Here is a 24,216-nt window from a genome sequence, read left to right on the forward strand (position 1 = left end):
AGGGCAGTAACGGAGGGCCCGGGGGCTGCGGCTCGGACCTGGTGGGGGCTGTAGATGCTCAGTGTAGATATCACAGCAAACTCAAGTACTGTTAGATGGGCTTTATTTTTAACCCCTCCCAATCCACCCTTCGGCTGTGTTTGCTTGTATGCCCGCTCTATGGCATGCTCTTCACCGCGTTCCATCAACTATCCCCCCTCTGCCCCTCACCCTCGATCTCCCCATCGTATTCACTCACCCACCCACTCTGCCACGCTCCAGTTGTCTTCATCTTATGCTCTACGGGACAACCGAGTCCATCAGTTTTACCAAACCCAGCTCGGAAATAAGCAAACAACTGCCGCCACCCGTTCGAATGTTTTAGCGCCAGCTTCCAGGATGACTGCAGTCCACTCATTGGTTCGTTAACACTATCCCAACCTTGCTGCTATTGGACAAAGGCACCAAAAGTCTAAAAGTAAATAAAGCGTCTGATTGGTCAGTGCTGGATCAAGGTGTGCTTGGGTGAACTTACGACGTATTAACAAACCAAGGAAGGCACCTTCGGCCGGCCGGCGCTACTTCCAAGGGACTACTTTTTTTTTAATCGTACATTTTTTAAATAAGGTATATATATTTTTTTTATATAGCCTATGTCCTTCTGCTTGTCCTGACGTTTTTAAACATGTATTGGGTGTTTGGATTGGTGGTGTAGTTTTCGAGTTTACCTGGCTCAAAGGTCACAGTTCTCTCTTTATAATAGTAGTATAGATATATATATATATATATATATATACACACACATATATATATATATATATATATATATATACACACACACACACACACAAGCGATAACATACTTATAAGTAGGCATATGCAACTGTTAAATCCGTGGATAATAATATGAAATTAAATGCAGACAGATAATACTGGATGTCTTGCAAGAAATCAGAAAGGTATATACACTAAATACATCAGATGATTACAACCACTGGAGACTTGGATGTGCACACAAACTCACTCACACATCATAAAAACAATACTAAAAAATAAAACACCTCACTAGCTGCAAACACTGCATCTTAGCCCACTTCAGACTGGGGGATTCACAGCTGGGGTTAAGAGCCTCAGTAAACCGAGTTCTGCTATAGCGAAGCAGATGCGTCCGTCCCCATTTGGATTCCCAAACAAATCCCAGTTTCTAAGTCAACAAACCCCAGCTTTATAACCTCAAAACACACGAGGGAGGGCGTGGCCACGAGCCGAGCATTGCGGACGCGTAGCGAACTAGCTCCGTCTTTTGCCCGAAATACTTGCTAATCATCCTGTTACCCCGAATCCCCCAAACACCCACTTGAGCCTCCCAGAGACGGCGTATGAGTGGCGAACTGGCGACGACGGCCATGAGTCCCGCAAAACCACCTGGGACCGGTAGCGACGGACGGCACTGGCGCGGCCTAGGTTCCCGAGCCGAGCCGCGGCCTGGAGTTTGAAGGTGAGCCGGATTGACTGAGGGCGGCCAGCGCTGCGGAGAGAGGGAGCCAGAGGAGTGGAACACTGCACTACCCAGCTGAGGTGCCCGGAAGACAGCGCTGGCAAGGTGCATACTTACATAAAAGAAACAAGAGCATGGCGGAGTAGACGTGTCCCTTGGACCGGCTCCGAAGGCTCATTGGGGGCGAACTGGCAAGACACCCGGAGCGCCGCCACCTGAGGGATCGCGGCTGAGCGAACAACTTTTACGACTAGCAGTAACGCCGGGAGCTGACCAGAGTGCTCCGCTGAGCGCCGCGGGGTGCGTGCGGAGCCCGAGCGAGCCCTATGGCTTGATCGGAGGGGGCGCTCGCTTCCGCGCCTGGACCGAGGTAGGAGGCTTACTACAACAAAAGGTATCCAGGAGTCACACCATGCTTTTGTACTTAAGACTGACCACCATACGACTTACAAATTAGATTGTGAGTTGATGCCATTCATGTGTAAATACCATTCAACCACTCATACATTTAGCACGCAACCAGGGTAGGAATTTTTCCCATCAGTTGCCGTTCTGTGCCACCACTATCACATCATTTGGGTCTCCTTACCCAGGAGTTCGTACAAAACCAGTCACACTATTTATGAAGTGAAGACTGTCAAGAGTAAGGAAGCTGATGTTGTTCGTTTCACTGGGTGGTGTCAGTATGGTGTTGATATAGTATTAACAACTGAAAGAAAGCAGTGCATGTGAAAAAAGTGTGTGATAAGTAAAATTAGGTGGAACTGAGTAGAATAAACGTTTTATTATTTTCTCTCAGACCCCTAAATCTAAAAACAAGTGAATAGTAGATTTAACATAATATCTACTAGCAAGTGGTCGACCTGACATGTTTCCGCATATAAACGGAATTTATCCTATGCATTCGTCAGGACCTTGGTGTTGCTACTGCTTGCATAATTTAGTGAAAAAGAAATATAAGGGAAAAATATCACCTGATTGGCAGGTGCTGATTCTCCACCACAATCTAAAACAGTCATATGGATAAGGAAAGAAAAAAGAAAAACAAGCATATTTATAAAAGAATGCGCTCCTTAGTCGCGATATTCTTGTGGTCATGTACATACACTTTGATTGACATGATATCACTCACCCAATATTTGTGGGGATGGCGCCTCACCTCACCTGGCTGCAGCTCAGGTAGTTATGGAGCACCGCTCTGTTTAGCAAAATACAATCACAGAAACACTCAACCAGTTCGAAAGTCAAGGCAAGAAATCTTATATTTAGTAATACATTTACAGAAAACACCATTCATCCCAAACGTTTACTGATGGAGTAAGCAAGAAGTTTGTGGATACAATGTTAGATGTTGTTCCTTTTATATTTAAACCGGAGCAGGTTGTTTAATGGAATAGAGTGCTTTTTACACAATCCCGTTCTGAATTTAAACAAGTGTCGTCCCTACCGCGGACTCCAAATGACCCCGTAACCTTAACTTCAGAACGAGCGTTATCAAAACAGCAGCTCGGGCGTATGATGTTTAAAAAAACCAAATGTATCCGCCCCTGCCATGGACAGAAGGTCACACAGCAGATTTGCAATGCGCGGTAAAATAGCCAAACAGTCATCCTTGCCGTTGACAAAAGATGATCGTTAATCAAATAAGACGCCCGGGCGTTTGTTGAAACACTACGGGATCACATTCTCTTCGGCATAGCACATTCGTTGTAACTGTCGGCAACGCTGCCGGCCGAAGAGGTCCCACACACCTACCTCTCCGTCGGTGTCTCCCAGCGTCCCTCTGGGCTATTCTGGGGAGGCACAGAACGAAGAGAGAGGTGGGTATTTCAACTACGAATGACAAACCAATCCGATGGGTTCTGGGAAAGGTAGTTTCCGTTTCGGAATTTAACGGAAAGTTCGAACACCATAATTTTTAGATCAGTGGTGTGCGTGTTTGTAGTGTGGGACAAAAGGAACGCTTTTATTCTAATTAAAGCCGAAAGAACACATGTAAGCATTTCTTTTATCATGAAATAGTCAAATGATGTATATATAGTGATACAACGATACAAATGTTTACCCCCACTCTTTTAGGAGAAGGATTTCACGGGAATTTCAACTGCAAATAACATGCAAATTTAATGAGTTCTAGAAATGGTGAAATCCATTTTTCAAATTTAGCGGAAAAAACCCCAAACACTTTGATTTATACCCCTTAAGAAGTATTTATAGGGTATGACCACGGGACCTCTTTTTATATATATATATATATAAAGTCAACTCATATGGAAATATCTTTCAGCAATGTACGTATCACAATTAGTCCACCGTGTATATCTTAGATGGTACAAACGTGTCTTATTTACACCCACTCATTTTAAAGAAACACTCCCAGATGATGTCAGAATCTATAGTGACATCCAAGGTATGGGTTCATTAAGACCCTCCTTGTCACTGTTCAGCTTATAGACCCACTTCTGCTCAATTTTGAACAGAAACTTGCCTGTATCCGGACAGTGGTCTGGTATATTGGGTTGTTCCAGTATGGTCCATGTGAACTCATTCGGACCATGTCCCTTTTCCAAAAAGTGAGCTGTTAGGCGTGTCGCCTGTTTGCGGCATCGGACAGTGCTTTTGTGTTCACCAATTCTAATTTTAGTTTTTCGAGTCGTCATGCCGACATATCTTTTAGGGCATGGACAAGTAATCATGTAGATGGTGTTTTCACTATTACAATTGGTGAATTTGCGCTGTTGCAATGGGCGCATGGTTCCTATGTCTACAGTAGTTGACTTTGTGGTTTGTGGACATGCCGAGCAATTCCTACAAGGATGGTGTCCTTGTACTGGCGGGAGATCCCATAGGGTGCCCACTTGTCTGGGTAATTTGCTTTTCGGTCTAGTATGGACCAGCTTGTCTTTTATGTTAGGTCCTCTCTTGAAGGCAAAAAGGGGGGGAGGCAAAGTATCTCCACTTGTGTTCAAAATCGACCAGTGTTTGGTTATAATTTTACGAACCTGGTTAGATTTAGTGTGAAAAGTATTCACAAATGTCATCCTATTGGTTTTTTCTTTTGGGATGGCAATGTCCAAAAGGGCGTCCCTGTTGTTATTTGACGCCCTTTTCTTAGATTGGCGGATGATCTTAGTGGGGTAATTCTTTTCACGCAGGTGTTCAGATAATGTCTGAGTGTTTTTCAAAGGTTTCTTTTGTAGAACAATTCCTCTTAAGCCTGAGAAATTGCCCGAAGGGCAAATTCTCCCTGAGGGCTCTGGGATGACAACTCTCGAAATTGAGGAGCGCGTTGCGTGCCATTGGTTTTCTATATAGCTCTGTTGTTAATCCTTCATTTGTTGCCGAAATCAGGAGGTCCAAGAAGGGCAGCTCTTTTTTGCTAAACTCCACTGTAAACTTCAAGAACTCATTGCAGTTGTTCAACCGGTTGTGAAACTCCAGTAGGCTGTCCTCAGAGCCTCTCCATACGACAAAGATATCATCAATGTACCGCTTCCAAACAAGAAGCGATACCTGATAAGGGTTGTCCTGATTCAATACCTTGGTCTGTTCTAGCACATGGACGTATAGATTCGCTAGACTGGGCGCGAAAACGCTGACCATGCTAGTTCCAGAGATCTGGAGATAGGTGGTGTCTTCAAATTTAAAATTGTTTTCTTTCATGGCCAGCTCAGCTAGGTCCATGATAAAGGCAGCTGGAGTTATAGATTGAAGGTCTCTTATAGTATGTTACCCACAACTTCCAGAGTCTCTGTCTGGGGGATTGATGTATACAAAGACTCTACGTCAAAAGAGACAAGTAGGTCCGTAGAGATGTCAAATTCTATGCTAGGCAATAGTCTCAGCATATCTTTTGTATCTTTAAGATACGTTGGCATTTCTTTAACTATAGTGTTCAGAAAAAAATCCACTAATGTGGATAAGGGCTCCAAAACTGACCCTATGCCGGAGATGATTGGTATCCCTGGAGGCGGTCTCTGTGGTTTATGTACCTTTGGCAGGCAATAAAAGTATGGGACCGATGGATGAGAGGTACATAGATATTGGCCTTCTTGTGGGGTGATCCACCCTTCCGACGTCGCCTCTTCCACTAGTTGGCTGATCTTGGTCTTCAATCTTTCTATGGGGTCATCTTTTAAAGGTAAGTACGACTTCCGATCTTGTAGCTGCCTTAGACATTCCTGTCTGTAAGTCTCTGTGTCTAGAATGACAATTGCTCCGCCTTTATCTGCACGCTTTATAGTAATGGCTTCATTAGTTGTTAAAGCCTGCAGGGCTGATCTTTCTTTATTGGGTAGATTGACAAAAGATCTGGATTTTTTTGTATTGAACAGTAGGTTGATATCTGTCTCCACTGCCTCTTCAAAAGTTTGGACTCGTGTGGGTAATCCAATAGTTGTTGGATTGAAGGTAGATGGTCTTTTTAAACCAGTATTGACAACCTGTTCTGTGTTCTCTTCCGAGTTCTGTTTTGCAAAGAAGTAATGAAGTCTGACCTTCCTAAAGAGTTTGGATAATTCCACTTGTGTATTGAATTGATCACCCTGATGAGTTGTTACAAAACCTAGTCCGCGGTTGAGAAGATTTTCTTCATGATTGGACAGGGAATGGGAGCTCAAATTTATCACGAGACTGGTTGGTCGGTTGTTCCGCTCGTCCCCGCTCCGTCCTGTGGAATCTTTTTGCCACTCCTCAGGTCCATTGTTGGTTGTTGTACTGGCGTTGTCCATCGGACCTGGGTTCCTTGTCCCCGTCTTCTCCTTCCTCTGTTGGTCCTCTGGCCAAACCCTAAAAAAGGCTGCGGTCCCTGTGCTTGTTGCATTTGATGAGGGAAGAAAGGGGAGCCCATTTGGGGAAAGTTTGGACCATACATCCAGGGACCTGGTTGCCAAAAGGGTTGAAACTGGTTTTGACCAAAGTTGTTGAAATTACCTCTTCGGCCTCTTGTATTGCCACGTCCCTTGAAGGGATATCCATTGTCACGTTGAGATGTTTCAGATTCACTGGAATTGTCATCAGAGCTTGAGGTGGCATTTTGTGACTCTCGCGCAGACCGACATTGCGATACTGGGATTGTAGCGGCCTAACAGCGCACAAAGCAGAGTAAAAAGGCCGGGGCATTGGTGAACGCGTGGGGCCAACAACGCAGCGGTGGGCAGCATTATAGTACCACACAGGGTGCATCACCGCAGAAAAGATCCAAAACGTGCCTCCGGAATAAATGTTGAGACGCCCTTCTCGAGGGTCAACACCAGTGGCGTAAAGTGGAGCAACAACCCCTGTTTGCGCACAACACGGCTCCCGGGAGTGCGGTGCTCGGCAGCTGCCCGACCCACCAATCGTTGTGACGCGCTGAACCCCTGCGGAGAAAACTGCGACGCATTCAATGAGTGCTGGTCTGTAACATTAGCGGGACCTGACAGCTGCACTAAAAGTGCCTCTGGACTCGAGGTGCATATGACCCCGAGCAGATAAATGTGCTAGTGGGAGAGGCTGCGTATACAGAGTGAGCTAGTACCCGAAGACACGCAATTCCCAACTGGGCACCAAGTGGACAAGTGGAAGCGGACCACCGCCACCCTGCAGACGAGATCCATGGGGAAACACAGGGCCAAAGTACAGGACCAGGGCACAAATGCGGACATTCAGTCCACTGGATCAGAAGACCCGCTGGCCTCATCCAACATGGAAATCATACCGCCGACGGGCAAATGCACACAGGATGCCAAGCTGGACCTCATATTGGCCCAAATAAAGGCCTCAAGGGAGGCGCTGGAGCTGCGAATGGATAATATGGCCACTGGCTTGTTGCTCCTTAGGGCAGACCACAACAAACTAGCTGAGAAGGTCTCAGAACATACGCTCGCGCTCGACGACCTGATACCGCAGCAGACGGACCACTCCACGAAAATTGAGAGCATGGAGAAACAGATCAAATTGCCCTGGGACAAGGTGGATGACGCGGAAGGGCGGGCCCGCCGCAATAACGTGAGAATTTTGGGAATTCCGGAGCAAAGCGAAGGGAGGAACCCCACGCAGTTCGTTGAAGACTGGCTGAAGAAGATTGTTGGTCCGCAAGACCTAACCCCGTTGTTTAGTGTGGAACGAGCGCACAGAATGCCTGCAAGGCCGCCCAGGCCGGGGGCGCCACTGCGACCATTGATAGCACGCCTCCTACACTATAAGGACAGAGACTCAGTGCTAAGAGTGGCGAGAGAAAAAGCACTGCTAAGGTATGAGGATAAAACCATCTCAGTATACCCAGACTTCACTCCGGCGGTGCAACGAGCCAGGTCAACATTCCTAGGAGTGAAGCGAAAACAGCGGGACAGAAACTTGAAGTATGCCCTACTGTTCCATGCTCGCCTCAAAATATTGAACGAGAATAAATCGCACTTCTTTGACACCCCTGAGGAAGCAGCAGAGTGGATGGAGGTGACTGATACCGCCGAATACACAGGACCCGTTTGAAGAGGACCAGGGTGGAGGGCCTTCACACCAGGAGGAACATCAGCGGACTGACGCGGGAGAAGAACATGCGAAAGAATCGACAGCAAGCGGGAGGACAGCATCGGACTGGTCTGGAAAGAAGACAAACGTAGTCCAGCTGACGGAGGCAGCTCTGGCTGCACACGATGGACCAGGGAATGGGGACACACCAGCTTAGGGCACGCTGTAGCACCACCAACAGGTCCCGGGCAGGTGTACGTGGACAACACCCCCCCAACATATAGACATGTTCTGGTTTGACTCTTGCCCACGTTGGGCAACAAGGTTTGGACCTCAGGTTTTTTCACTTGGGGACCTTAAAGTTAGGGAGTTACACGTTTCAATGGCACTTGGATCACTGCATATCCTACACATGGCCTTACTGCCACGAGGCCTGATGGACACGCCTACCACAGACAGACATGGGGACTCTTAACACCTACAAACTATGCACCTGGAATGTACGGGGCATGGGGTCCATCCACAAGAGACACAGACTATTGGCACAATCTAACCGGAGAGGTGTCAAGATAGCTTGCCTCCAAGAAACTCATCTGAACAGTGCGGAGAGCGCAAAACTGCTCAAGAAATGGAAGGGACAGCTGTTTGCTACCTCTTATTCTGTATTCTCAAGGGGGGCGGCTATATGGTTCAGGAACTCAGTACCCTTTAAAATGGTGGGAAAGAGGCTGGATAAGGAGGGTAAATACGTCTTTGTACGTGCTTTGCTGGATGGTTCCCATGTTGTGCTTGGCAGTGTGTATGCACCGAACTCCGGCCAATCAGACTTTTTAGCTAGCATAAATGGAGTGTTGGCTGACTGGGCGTAAAACAAGTGGATTATAGGCGGGGATTTTAACGCAGTATTGGATATATCACTGGACAGGTCACATCCACCTCTACATGCCACTGAAAGTAGAAGGCAGGCAGACGCACTCGTGCAATGGGCAGAGGGGTGGGATTTAGCAGACACATGGCGTTGCAAACACTTGTTAAATAGAGAATGCCCTTTCTACTCCCCGCCCCATAGATTGCACACTAGAATAGACCGAGTTTTCTGTGCCAAACCCTTGTTGGAGGCGGTTCTCACAGCGGAACATATGGGTAAGACCCTCTCTGACCATAACCCAGTGGAAGTAGCATTGCAGTGGGGTAGGGTCTTGACACCTATACCGACATGGCGCCTCAATGCGGAATTACTGGAAGACACTGTCTTTAAGACATCACTTGCAGATGCCATTACAACTTATTTCAGCATAAACACGGATTCTGCTAGCTCCCGGCAAGTGGAATGGGACGCATTTAATGTGTCGATCAGAGGGGAGGCAATGGGCACACGGGTAGGCAGGAGACGTAATGTAATAGAAAGCCTCCAGGAGGTGGAGGGCCGCCTGGCAATGTTGGAAAGTGAGGCTGCAGGTACGAACCTGCCCTTCACGCCGCTGCAGGAGGCGCACATACGTCACGCTGAACTACTAGAGGAACTGCGTGTGCTGGACTATAGGGAATACACATGCAGGCAGCACGCACAAGCAGAAAGGTCGGGGCCCTTGCTGGCCCGTATAATACGAGATATCCCAGCGCCTTTGCCAATACTAGAGGTTACTGATCAAGGGGAGGTCCCCAGCCACGACACAAATAGACATTAACACTGCTTTTAGGGATTACTATGAGACATTGAATAGCCCACATGGACAACTCTCGAAAACGGCATTTGAGGAGTTTATGGAGGGGCTAGACCTGCTGCGGCTTGAGGACCATCAAGGGGAGGACCTGAAGCGCCATATCACGGTTGCGGAGGTCCGGCAGGCCATACGCGCGCTCCCAAGGAATAAACTCCTGGGACAGACTGCCTCCCAGCAGAGTTCTACTGGGCCTATATTGACCTATTTGCCCCACGCCTACAGGTAGTGTACCAGGAAGCGCTACAAACTCAGAAGCTGCCACGGTCGTCCCTACAGGCGCTGATAGTCTCACTCCTGAAACCGGGCAGAAACGGAATGCACTTAGCTAACTACAGACCCCTATCCTTACTGAACACGGATTATAAAATACTGAGTAAGATTCTTGCGACGAGACTGGCTCAATACATCCCACAACTAATACACTCCGACCAATGCGGTTTTGTGCCTGGCAGGAGTACGGCTATGAACCTGGGAAGGCTAAGCCAACTCATGCTATGCGAGCAGGCATACGAGGGAACGGAGGGCTGTATTTCCCTAGAGCTGAAGCAGGCATTCGACTTACTTAGATGGGATTTTATGTTTGCGACGTTTGAAAAGTTTGGGATACCGCCCGAGTATGTCGCCTGGGTCAAGTTATTGTATACCCACCCGACAGCCCGGGTACGCACGAACAGGTGCAACTCGGCACAATTGGACATTGAGAAGGGTACCAGACAGGGTTGCCCGCTGTCCCCGCTCTTGTTTATTCTGGCACTTGAGCCATTGCTCTGTAAACTTCGGAAATTGGCGCACCACAGGGGCATAGGAAGAGCCGGAACAGTTCACGTGGTGTCGGCATATGCAGACGATATCATTCTATACCTGCGGGATCTGAGGGATGAACTAGATCCCATCCCCGAAATTTTTGAGGACTTCCGAACATTGTCGGGCCTCACCATTAGCGAGCCTAAGTCTTATGGATTCTGCTTCAACGCCACTGGTGCGACTACCCCACTGTCCTTTACACCGCACACTTTCCAGGTGGCGGAGACAACCTTCCGATACCTGGGGATTCAGGTATATAGAGGGGCAAGGGACATGATTGATGGAAACCTGGGAAGGGCAATAGCAGCACTGAAATCGCATGTACAATTCTGGACCGCATTGCCATTGTTAGTGGCGGGCAGAGTGGCCATTTCCAGGATGGTTGTACTACCCCGCCTAATCTACTGCTTCACGAGCCTGCCATTCGTGGTCCCTGCTACAATGTTCAAGATGTTGAATACAATTCTAACGGAACTAGTGTGAGGCACGGGGCGGAGACGTATCGGCCTGTCTAAACTGCAGCTTACCACTGGAACGGGCGGTATGGGAATCCCGGACTTCCAGGCATACAATTATGCTTGCCAACTACAGTGGTTGGCCTACTGGCTGGCAGGACGCAATTTGCATGAAATTGGCATGTCAGAGGCGGACTGGTCAAGGGGGAATGTCCACACACTGTTACTACCTCGTTCGGAGGTTCCTGGGTCGACGCCTCCACTGCTTCGACTTGCGATAAACTATTGGAGGAAGGCAGTGAAATACACGTCCCCCGAGTCCTCCTATGACCCCACGATACCACTACTAGGAATCCCACTGGGGACGGGGCTGCTGTCGAACCAAACACTCACTGTATGGCACGAAGCGAGAGTGACACAAGTCGGGGATCTGTTTGCAGATGGCCGAGTGATGTCCTTTGAGGACTTTCGTGACACGTATCATACCCCGGGAGGAATGTTTCTTTTGGACGCCGGGGTGCGTCGGTACGTAGCGAAGACATGGGCACCGAACGGGGAGGAGCCACTTACAAACCCGCTGTTAACGATGCAGTATCTCATGGAAACGGGCAGCCACCTGACTAAATGGATTACAAATGGTATTAGAGCGGGGAGGGCGACCTCGTTACAACCTCTAAGAGTCAAATTGGAAGGAGATATCGGAAGACCGGTCAGGGATAAGGAATGGGAGCGAATCCTCAAATTTCCAAAGAAAGTGTCAAGGAACCCGAAGTTTAAGTTCATCCAACTTATGGTCCTGCATAGGGCGTACCTAACACCTCACCGATTACACGCAATGTTCCCTAACACAGCTGATAATTGCCCCCGATGCGGTGCGGACGACGCAAGGCTAATACATATGATATGGGACTGCCCGAAATTAGGGTACTACTGGAAGGCGATACATGAGGCGCTACTTAAACTGGCTCCTTCCAAGCCGTTTGCCACCATAGAATATGCCATGTTAGGGCTGGGGCCTGTGGAGCGTACAAAAAGTGTAGCTACACGATTCACTGATCTGGCTCTGCTACTTGCGAAACGCACAATAACAATGCGTTGGAAGTCGGCTAGGCCGCCTGACCCAGAGGTGTGGAGGGCGGAGGTGGTGCGTTGGGGAAAGGCAGAAGGTGGGACATTGCAGCGCGAAGAGCGTAGGGGACTCAGGAAGACCCTAACATCCTTGGATTGGAATACTACACTTGGGGCATTTGAGGCGGAAGGGGACACTGCATCTGATTCATCATCCACCGCCGGTTAGGACAAAGGGTAATGTGCTTGAAGTGTGTGTAGCTTCTCCTATAGTTGACGCTAATTTATACTCAGATGGGAGAAAACAATTCTAGGTGCAAAGAATAGAAACCTTACGCAATCATACTGTATATAGTCCCCATAGGGTCTGTGTTGAGTCCAGAACTGGGAATCAGCCGTGCTAGGTAGAGCCATGTATCATAAAGTTTGACTGTGATTACCTATGAGTGCCGGGAGAGGGAGGGTAGGGGTGGGGGAGTTTAGCATGGAATTATTGGGATTAAAAACTTGAAAATGTATAATTATTGAACTAGATACTGAGGATATGTGTACATATCAGACTGCAGAGCTTATAACTATGCTGGAAAAAATGTATTTGTACTTATCTATCCTGCTAATAAAAAGATTTTCAAAAAAATCTCAAAACACACGAGTAGGTTCTGAGAGGCCCTCCTGTGCGCCAAACTAAACTTACTGGAATTGGCCACTTTCCGTGCAAGCATTCAAAAGGCAAAAGAGTTCTCACGTTCATTCTGCACTTTCACATGTTCCGGCCTTGATCTTAATGTAGCTTACGAAAGTCTCCGGAAGTACATTCAAAAAGCTCCAAAAGCACAAAAAACAAAACAACCTTGAACATGAATAGCTTAAACAATTTTTTTTATTTTTTTTAAAGACCTTTATTGTATTATTCCACGATACACAGCTCCCAGCCTACACCCCCTCGGGCTGGCCGCACAGTATGTAACACATGCATTGCTTCTTATAGTACACAGCCCATTGCTGTCATCCCGGGGGTACGGCGGCGTTATAAAGTGCAGGTGTCTCACAGTTAAAGGAGGATAGTGAAGGTCTAATTTTTACTTTTTTATAGCCATAAAACAAGAGCATGTTTCAAGAATATCGACAAGTGAAGCCTAACAACCGAACCAACCCCCCCCCCCCCCCAATGAACACGGTCACCACGTCGAGCACAGTAAGTCCACCTCTGTACCGGCGATGCACTTTAGTGCCCCACTCTAAAGCACCTGGAACCACAAGGTCGTTAGGGTCCTTACATATCTTCTGAGCCGGCTTGTGTGGTGGACGGAAGCTCGCAGATGCCCCCCCTGAAATCGTTCCAGTTGGACCATACTTCCACCCATTTCCGGGGACACCCTCTCGCTACATACACAGTCTTTTCCTGTAGCATACACCAGTCCATATCACTGTGCCAGTCTGCAAGTTTTGGTGGATCAGGGCTTCTCCAGAGTCTGGCAATGTTTCTTTTTGCTACCATTTGTCCGAGCGTCACCCAGAGCCTCCCCTTCAGTGGCAGGTTCGTTGGCTCCCATATATTGAGGAGACACCTCTTGGCCTCTGGGCGAATCTCCACCTTCCATACCTCCTGCATACACTGCACCACCCTTCTCCAATACCGTTGAATCTTCGGGCAGCCCCAAAATACATGGAAGAAGGTACCCGTGCCACCACATCCCCTCCTGCAAAGTACAGTGTCAGCCCTCCCCATTGAGTGTAGCCTGGTACATGAGATATATATTCTATGTAGTATCTTCAGTTGGATTAGGCGCAGGCGGGCTGATATCGTGACCTCACGCGGTGAAGCCAAAGCATACATCCATTCTTCTTCATCTATCTCCAGCCCATCAGCAACCCATTTCTCTCTAAGGGGGGGTTATTGATTAGTTTTTTGTATGTAAGTGATATGGCGTGTTCTGTCATGTGCCCATCCAGTAATCTATCTTCAAGCGGGGAGGTTTGTGGTAATTTAGTCTCTGGTGGGATATTAGCCTGGAGGGAGTGTCGCACCTGTAAGTATCTAAAGTATTCGGTTTGCGCCAGCTCGCATGTGTCCTGTAAGTGGGCAAATGTGTGGATCCCTTTAGGGCCCCAGATATCCTTGATTTGGGAGATTCCGATCAAGTCCCAGTTGCGGAAGCCCTTGGTACGTCCCAGATTGCCTAGTTTTTCGGAGGCCCAAAGTGGCATGGCCATTGTGAGGACTCCTGACCATCCGAGCTTCCTCTGAGCAGTGTGCCATACCTGTACCGAGTGTAGTGTAGGCCCAGTGAGTTGACGTGTACCCCGTTTGGAGTAGAGTGCTATCTCATAGTTTCCCCCTGGAAGCAGCCATCTGTCCATACCGTAGGCGGGATCATTCCCATCGCCATATGTCCCTTGGTTGATCGCTGAGAGGTGGGCTGCCCAGTAATATTTGCGAATGTCTGGGAGGGCTATACCACCATCATACCACCCCAGGGTTAGTTTGGTCAATGCGATTCGGGGCGACCCGGCCAAGAGGAGGTCGCGCTGCTCTGCCTCAATTGCTGCAAAGTAGGTGTTAGGGACTAAGTCTGGATAATTTTGTAGCGCATAGAGAAAGCGTGGCAGTGCTAGCATCTTAAATAGGGCTGCCCGGCCCAATAGAGACAGTGGTAGGTGCTGCCAGGATTTGGCCTCCCTTTGGAGCCGACTAACGGCGGTTTGAGGTTTCGATCATATAGTAGGGCCTTGTTCGTGGTTATGTACACTCCCAGGTACTTGAACCCGTCCTCTGCCACCGTGATAGGGCACGTGTCAGGGAGCCTCGGAGGGTCACCATGCAGGACGTAGAGATATGATTTGCTCCAGTTGACCCGGAAGCCAGAGTTACGACCGAAGCTCGCAAATATGTCGAGTGCTGCCATTATCGACCTGCGTGGCCTGCAAAGGTACAGGAGGATGTCGTCGGCGTAGAGGGATATTTTGTCCTCCCACCCTTCCGCCCAGACTATGCCCTTCAAGTAAACGTCCTGCCGTCTCCAAGCTGCGAGCGGTTCAAGGGAAAGGGCGAAGAGAAGGGGAGAGAGGAGGCAACCCTGTCTAGTCCCTCTCTCAAGTGTGAAAACCTCAGACACCTTTTTGTTCACCAGTACCTGCGCCAGGGGCTCTGCATATAGAAGACGCACCCGCGCTATAAAGTGAGGTCCAAAGCCCAGTTTACGCAGGACTGCGAACATATATGGCCACTCTAGGGTGTCGAATGCCATGGTGGCGTCCAGAGAGACCACCACCTGTAATCTGTGGCGCTGCCCCAGTACGCCATTTAGCCGTCTAATGTTAAGGGCCGTGTTGCGATGGGGCGTGAACCCCGATTGGTCAGGGTGGACCAGCGAAGGAAGCACCGATTTGAGCCTATTGGCAAGCGTTTTCGCCAGTATTTTGGGCTCCGCATTGAGGAGCGAGATTGGTCTATATGACGCACATGAGTCTTTGGGTTTCCCCTCTTTCGGTATCGCCACTATGGTCGCTATGCGCTGATCACGAGGCAGTACCCCTATCTCCCTACTCTTTTCGAACATGGGTTTCAAATACTTACTGGTGACGTCAGGTTTCAGCTTGTAAATATCTATTGGGAGGCCATTGGGTCGTAGAGCCTTACCAGGGCGGAGGTCTCCTATTGCACGCTGTAGTTCAGCCTCAGTAAGCGGGCTATCCATGACCTCCCGATCTTCATCTGATAGGGAAGGCATTCGAATATCGGTTAGGAGGTCTATAGAGTCCTCCTCCGGGCGATCCGACTCCCGCCTGTAGACCTGTTGGTAATGTCTCGCAAACTCTTCCACTATCCCCCGGGGCTCTGTAACTACGATCCCTGACTCAGTGCGTATTTCTGGCACCACCTTTCTGGCCTGCTGTTTTTTCTCGAGCCAGGCTATAAGTTTCCCGGCTTTGTCGCCCCGATCATAAAGTCTACCCGTCTTATGCCGGGCCACAGTCTGAGCCTCTTGGGTAACCAGTGCTCTGTACTGCGCCGCATTCAACTGCAGTTAGTGTCTGACTTCCCTGGCCCCAGTTTCTAGCGCCTCCCTCTCTAGATCTTCCAGATCTAACTCAAGTGTTGTGACATGCCTACGTTGTTCCTACAGTCTAATCGAGATGGTTGAGAGCGCCTCCCCCCTAATCACGGGTTTAAATGCCTCCCACAAGGTGACGGGGGAGTCTACTGAGCTAACATTGTTGTCAAAGTACTGTGTGATGGAGTTGGATATCCTTTTTTTGGTGTCCTCGTGTTTTAAATGCCAGGCGTTTATTGGTGCTATGCAGCCCCCGCGGCTGTTTCCAACTGTTATGTGCGTGAGGACCGGTGAGTGGTCTGAAATGCCTCTAGGCAGAAGTGCTGCTTCCCGTATTGTCATGTCGTGTTGTAGCACAGTAAGGATGTAATCTAAGCGCGAAAAGGAATGATGCGACCCAGAGAAAAAGGTAAAGTGGCTGTCTGTAGGATGGAGCAGGCACCAGACATCCGTGAGCCCGAGGCCTCAAGAAAGTCCGCCAACCACCTCTGCCCTTGGGGCAGATCTCTGGGGTCTGCCTATCCAGGGTCCCCAACACTACTGCGTTAAAGTCCCCACCCAGCACCAATTGACCGTCAGGAAGTGAAAGGAGTAGCGTGCCCAGGTCCGCGAAGGCCCGGGTTTTGAGGCCAGGCGGAATGTAGGCAGAGAGTAGGTTAAGTGTGCGGCCCTCCCACCGTGCAGATATAGCCGTGAAGCGGCCCTGTGGGTCAGTTTTAGTGAAGTCTATATGGAGGGGCAGTGAGCGACGCAGGAGGATCCCCACCCCCATGGAGCCGGAGGTGAAGCCAGAGTGAGCTGCTAGAGTGTAGCCCCACCTGTTGAGGGCCTGACATACATTCCCCAGCAAATGAGTTTCTTGCATTAGTACTACGTCTGGCTGGTGCCGCTTGATGAATTGTAGGACTATAGTGCGTTTAAGTCTGTCACCTAATCCGTTGTCATTCCAGCTGAGGACTTACAGACTCTTCTCCCACCTCCTAGCCATATCCGTTGCTATGTAAGGTGCTTCGTCCCACCACCCCGGCACTTCGGCTGACTCCATGACAACACAGTCGTGTGACCGTAAAGGATCCCCAACTCCCCACCCCTCCCTGGTTCCCACCCCGCAGGTGTACTCAGTGCAAGCGATCAAGAATCTGTCAAACAAATGACTCCACCCATGTGAGACATTGTTCACCTGTACTCTGGTGCCTGATCCGATCCTGACAGTGTGGACTACTTGTGACCGTGAAACTTCCCCAACTTCCATACTCTCCCAACATCCCCCCCCAACATGCGCGATTCAAGCAGACTTTGAACAGCATTACAGTTGTAAATCCCTCTTGCCCCTCCCCCCCCACCTCGGTGCATTGTTACCACCCTTCCCCGCACAACAGTCCCCCCCTCCCTGCCCACTGCTCTATGGGGCCTCGAACTACCCACCACCCCAATTAGCAGAGCGCCTGTCGCCCAACCCCTCCCCCCCCCGGAAGAGAGGCTAGCCCTCCCCGAGGAACTTCTTGTGGGAAACGTGGTTGGCTCACTCCCCCTTCGCCAACCCATGTTGCCCCTGTAAGTCATTTACACCTGTTCGAAGCACAAAGAAACACTGGTTTGAGGTTCCTGAGTCTCGTATCAGCTATGTAAGCCACCCAATGACAACAATCCCCATTGTTACACTGAATGCAGTATACGTTACTGTCCGAAGATCAACGGCATCAATGTTCGTGACATCATCCGACTGCATTGTCTCGGGCTGAACCCCAACGGGGGCTGTTTGACCTGGACCTTTGGCTCCGATTGTCTCCGTCCTGTCTCCCAGCCGTTGAACCAGGGGAGAAAGCCCCAGGTTCTCTCCAGTTGGTGCTGTCTTCTTCTACCTGGGCCTCCGGCGCTGCGTTGTCCAACCACTCCTGGGCCGCCGCCGGTGTGGTGAAGAAGTAGGATTTACCCCCAGACAGATCTTTCAACTTAGCTGGGAAGAACATCATATATTTGAGTCCTCGCTCACGGAGTGCCGCCTTGACCCCTTGGAATGAGCGTCGTTCCTGTTGGACTTGCAGTGTGAAGTCAGGGAAGAATCGGATCGTTGCCCCTTCGTAGTGCAAGTCTCCTTGTCTGGCGACTTGGAGGATCGCGTTGCGGTCTCTATAGTTAAGCACTTTGGCAATAATTGTTCTCGGCAAGGCCCCTGGTTTTGGCTTGGGGTTCGGGGCTCGGTGGGCCCGTTCAATGGTGAAGATGTTTGACAGTCTCTTGGGCTTTAGGTGTCGCAGGATAAGGTCCTCTAGAAACAACTCCGTGCTGTCCCCCTCCAATCCCTCCGGCACACCTACCACGCGGATGTTACTTCTTCGAGCCCTCCCTTCCTGATCCTCAAGCTTCAGCGCCATTTTCTGGTGTTGGTGGATGAGCTTGTTCACCCTGTCCCCCAGGCGTTTTTCAGAGGCCTGTAGTGTCTTTATGGCCCCTTCATTAGTCTTGGACCTCTCAGTGGTTTTCCCTAGGTCTTCGCGTAATAAGTTCACCTGAATAGAGATCTTGTCAATCTTCGTCTCGAGGTTGGCTCCCAATGTCTGGATGGCGGCCATGATGGAGTTCAGGGACGGTTCCGCCTGCTCCTTACCGTCCTTCGCCGCCACTGCAGGCTGTTGCTGCGTACGAGTAACTGCATATTGGTCCATCTTATTAGTTTGGGACCCTGTTCCTCCTTTGGGGGGCCGCATGGTGAAGCCGAGCACTTCGAGGATGGGCTGTTGTGTCTGTAGTCTGCGACAGCGGCTGCGTGCGTGCCCAAGTCAACTCAGGATGCGGTCCGGGGGCGGCCAGGAACCACTGGAGCCAAGCTCCACTACGGGACACCTGTCCTGGTCGTGATACGCTCTTCGCAACGGTCGGGAGGGCAGGCCTCGGTGTCGGCCAGTGTCTCTCGGCGCTTGAGTCCCCAGGTACTAAGAGGCCCCGCGGGGCCGAGCGCGGCACCACACTCCCGATTGTAAGAGCCCGCAGGACGCCTCTTATTTGGGACAACAGCTGCGTGAACCTGCGCCCACGGTGCGGCCTCGCGCGACCTGCCCTCAGTGTTCGCCCCGCAAAGCCAGAATTGGGTCTTATACTTCCCTCGGGCCTCAGGGAAACCGCAGGTGGCCAGATGAACACAGTTTGCTGCACACTCACCTCGTGGGCTCCCCCTGCGCAGTTACTTCTGCACACCGGTCTCGCTCACTATCAGTGCCACAGACCTGGGCCTCGATTCAGATGGCTGGCAGCGCTCGTACTTCACGCCCAGGAGAGGCCCTCCACTTAGTTGCTGCCTCCTGCGCCCGTCTTGTCTAGTCTAGTCCCTCTCTCAAGTGTGAAAACCTCAGACACCTTTTTGTTCACCAGTACCTGCGCCAGGGGCTCTGCATATAGAAGACGCACCCACGCTATAAAGTGAGGTCCAAAGCCCAGTTTACGCAGGACTGCGAACATATATGGCCACTCTAGGGTGTCGAATGCCATGGTGGCGTCCAGAGAGACCACCACCTGTAATCTGTGGCGCTGCCCCAGTACGCCATTTAGCCGTCTAATGTTAAGGGCCGTGTTGCGATGGGGCGTGAACCCCGATTGGTCAGGGTGGACCAGCGAAGGAAGCACCGATTTGAGCCTATTGGCAAGCGTTTTCGCCAGTATTTTGGGCTCCGCATTGAGGAGCGAGATTGGTCTATATGACGCACATGAGTCTTTGGGTTTCCCCTCTTTCGGTATCGCCACTATGGTCGCTATGCGCTGATCACGAGGCAGTACCCCTATCTCCCTACTCTTTTCGAACATGGGTTTCAAATACTTACTGGTGACGTCAGGTTTCAGCTTGTAAATATCTATTGGGAGGCCATTGGGTCGTAGAGCCTTACCAGGGCGGAGGTCTCCTATTGCACGCTGTAGTTCAGCCTCAGTAAGCGGGCTATCCATGACCTCCCGATCTTCATCTGATAGGGAAGGCATTCGAATATCGGTTAGGAGGTCTATAGAGTCCTCCTCCGGGCGATCCGACTCCCGCCTGTAGACCTGTTGGTAATGTCTCGCAAACTCTTCCACTATCCCCCAGGGCTCTGTAACTACGATCCCTGACTCAGTGCGTATTTCTGGCACCACCTTTCTGGCCTGCTGTTTTTTCTCGAGCCAGGCTATAAGTTTCCCGGCTTTGTCGCCCCGATCATAAAGTCTACCCATCTTATGCCGGGCCACAGTCTGAGCCTCTTGGGTAACCAGTGCTCTGTACTGCGCCGCCTTCAACTGCAGTTAGTGTCTGACTTCCCTGGCCCCAGTTTCTAGCGCCTCCCTCTCTAGATCTTCCAGATCTACCTCAAGTGTTGTGACATGCCTACGTTGTTCCTACAGTCTAATCGAGATGGTTGAGAGCGCCTCCCCCCTAATCACGGGTTTAAATGCCTCCCACAAGGTGACGGGGGAGTCTACTGAGCTAACATTGTTGTCAAAGTACTGTGTGATGGAGTTGGATATCCTTTTTTTGGTGTCCTCGTTTTTTAAATGCCAGGCGTTTATTGGTGCTATGCAGCCCCCGCGGCTGTTTCCAACTGTTATGTGCGTGAGGACCGGTGAGTGGTCTGAAATGCCTCTAGGCAGAAGTGCTGCTTCCCGTATTGTCATGTCGTGTTGTAGCACAGTAAGGATGTAATCTAAGCGCGAAAAGGAATGATGCGACCCAGAGAAAAAGGTAAAGTGGCTGTCTGTAGGATGGAGCAGGCACCAGACATCCGTGAGCCCGAGGCCTCAAAAAAGTCCGCCAACCACCTCTGCCCTTGGGGCAGATATCTGGGGTCTGCCTATCCAGGGTCCCCAACACTACTGCGTTAAAGTCCCCACCCAGCACCAATTGACCGTCAGGAAGTGAAAGGAGTAGCGTGCCCAGGTCCGCGAAGGCCCGGGTTTTGAGGCCAGGCGGAATGTAGGCAGAGAGTAGGTTAAGTGTGCGGCCTTCCCACCGTGCAGATATAGCCGTGAAGCGGCCCTGTGGGTCAGTTTTAGTGAAGTCTATATGGAGGGGCAGTGAGCGACGCAGGAGGATCCCCACCCCCATGGAGCCGAAGGTGAAGCCAGAGTGAGCTGCTAGAGTGTAGCCCCACCTGTTGAGGGCCTGACATACATTCCCCAGCAAATGAGTTTCTTGCATTAGTACTACGTCTGGCTGGTACCGCTTGATGAATTGTAGGACTATAGTGCGTTTAAGTCTGTCACCTAATCCGTTGTCATTCCAGCTGAGGACTTTCAGACTCTTCTCCCACCTCCTAGCCATATCCGTTGCTATGTAAGGTGCTTCGTCCCACCACCCCGGCACTTCGGCTGACTCCATGACAACACAGTCGTGTGACCGTAAAGGATCCCCAACTCCCCACCCCTCCCTGGTTCCCACCCCGCAGGTGTACTCAGTGCAAGCGATCAAGAATCTGTCAAACAAATGACTCCACCCATGTGAGACATTGTTCACCTGTACTCTGGTGCCTGATCCGATCCTGACAGTGTGGACTACTTGTGACCGTGAAACTTCCCCAACTTCCCTACTCTCCCAACATCCCCCCCCAACATGCGCGATTCAAGCAGACTTTGAACAGCATTACAGTTGTAAATCCCTCTTGCCCCTCCCCCCCCACCTCGGTGCATTGTTACCACCCTTCCCCGCACAACAGTCCCCCCCTCCCTGCCCACTGCTCTATGGGGCCTCGAACTACCCACCACCCCAATTAGCAGAGCGCCTGTCGCCCAAACCCCCCCCCCCCCCCCCCCCCCCCGGAAGAGAGGCTAGCCCTCCCCGAGGAACTTCTTGTGGGAAACGTGGTTGGCTCACTCCCCCTTCGCCAACCCATGTTGCCCCTGTAAGTCATTTACACCTGTTCGAAGCACAAAGAAACACTGGTTTGAGGTTCCTGAGTCTCGTATCAGCTATGTAAGCCACCCAATGACAACAACCCCCATTGTTACACTGAATGCAGTATACGTTACTGTCCGAAGATCAACGGCATCAATGTTCGTGACATCATCCGACTGCATTGTCTCGGGCTGAACCCCAACGGGGGCTGTTTGACCTGGACCTTTGGCTCCGATTGTCTCCGTCCTGTCTCCCAGCCGTTGAACCAGGGGAGGAAGCCCCAGGTTCTCTCCAGTTGGTGCTGTCTTCTTCTACCTGGGCCTCCGGCGCTGCGTTGTCCAACCACTCCTGGGCCGCCGCCGGTGTGGTGAAGAAGTAGGATTTACCCCCAGACAGATCTTTCAACTTAGCTGGGAAGAACATCATATATTTGAGTCCTCGCTCACGGAGTGCCGCCTTGACCCCTTGGAATGAGCGTCGTTCCTGTTGGACTTGCAGTGTGAAGTCAGGGAAGAATCGGATCGTTGCCCCTTCGTAGTGCAAGTCTCCTTGTCTGGCGACTTGGAGGATCGCGTTGCGGTCTCTATAGTTAAGCACTTTGGCAATATTGTTCTCGGCAAGGCCCCTGGTTTTGGCTTGGGGTTCGGTGGGCCCGTTCAATGGTGAAGATGTTTGACAGTCTCTTGGGCTTTAGGTGTCGCAGGATAAGGTCCTCTAGAAACAACTCCGTGCTGTCCCCCTCCAATCCCTCCGGCACACCTACCACGCGGATGTTACTTCTTCGAGCCCTCCCTTCCTGATCCTCAAGCTTCAGCGCCATTTTCTGGTGTTGGTGGATGAGCTTGTTCACCCTGTCCCCCAGGCGTTTTTCAGAGGCCTGTAGTGTCTTTATGGCCCCTTCATTAGTCTTGGACCTCTCAGTGGTTTTCCCTAGGTCTTCGCGTAATAAGTTCACCTGAATAGAGATCTTGTCAATCTTCGTCTCGAGGTTGGCTCCCAATGTCTGGATGGCGGCCATGATGGAGTTCAGGGACGGTTCCGCCTGCTCCTTACCGTCCTTCGCCGCCACTGCAGGCTGTTGCTGCGTACGAGTAACTGCATATTGGTCCATCTTATTAGTTTGGGACCCTGTTCCTCCTTTGGGGGGCCGCATGGTGAAGCCGAGCACTTCGAGGATGGGCTGTTGTGTCTGTAGTCTGCGACAGCGGCTGCGTGCGTGCCCAAGTCAACTCAGGATGCGGTCCGGGGGCGGCCAGGAACCACTGGAGCCAAGCTCCACTACGGGACACCTGTCCTGGTCGTGATACGCTCTTCGCAACGGTCGGGAGGGCAGGCCTCGGCGTCGGCCAGTGTCTCTCGGCGCTTGAGTCCCCAGGTACTAAGAGGCCCCGCGGGGCCGAGCGCGGCACCACACTCCCGATTGTAAGAGCCTGCAGGACGCCTCTTATTTGGGACAACAGCTGCGTGAACCTGCGCCCACGGTGCGGCCTCGCGCGACCTGCCCTCAGTGTTCGCCCCGCAAAGCCAGAATTGGGTCTTATACTTCCCTCGGGCCTCAGGGAAACCACAGGTGGCCAGATGAACACAGTTTGCTGCACACTCACCTCGTGGGCTCCCCCTGCGCAGTTACTTCTGCACACCGGTCTCGCTCACTATCAGTGCCACAGACCTGGGCCTCGATTCAGATGGCTGGCAGCGCTCGTACTTCACGCCCAGGAGAGGCCCTCCACTTAGTTGCTGCCTCCTGCGCCCGTCTTGTGTGGGTAACGCCTGGGGCTGATTAGATCAGGGGCGCCACGCTATCCTCCCAGCGCCTCACCACCCCTGCGCCGTCTTGGGATCAGATGGTGGTATATTCGGTCCGCACCCCCGCTTCTGGGGCCTCACCTTTCACACCAAGTATGCGCGGGTTGCACCAGGACCTCGCCGCTGGCGGTAGTAGCCCTCCGGAGTAGTGTCTTCACAAGGTCATTAAGGCCCGTGCAGCTCGTGTGGTGGGTCCGTGTGTGTTCAATTTGGTGCCGGGCAGCTAGTATCTCCGTGGGGCCTCACAGTCAGGCCGCCCCTGTGTCTACTCCGCCCGTATGTCCTTGCGCCCTGCAGGGGTGCCTCTGCTCATTCCCGGGCAACAACGGGGCTCCGCCTATCTCCCCAGCAGCTCCGGCGGCGCCCCAGGCCGTCCACCAGCCCCACCACACCTCCAGCCCCAATCGTGAGCCAGCTGGCTCGGAAGGCGCCTCACCGACACCAGCTGATGTCCTCCGGAGCTCCGGTGTAGTCACTCGGCTCCACAGCCGCCTCCGACGGCAGGAGTCCTCCCCCGCCGGCCTCA

Source organism: Lissotriton vulgaris, chromosome 2_1 (assembly GCF_964263255.1).
Source record: "Lissotriton vulgaris chromosome 2_1, aLisVul1.2, whole genome shotgun sequence".
NCBI classification, from domain to species: domain Eukaryota; kingdom Metazoa; phylum Chordata; class Amphibia; order Caudata; family Salamandridae; genus Lissotriton; species Lissotriton vulgaris.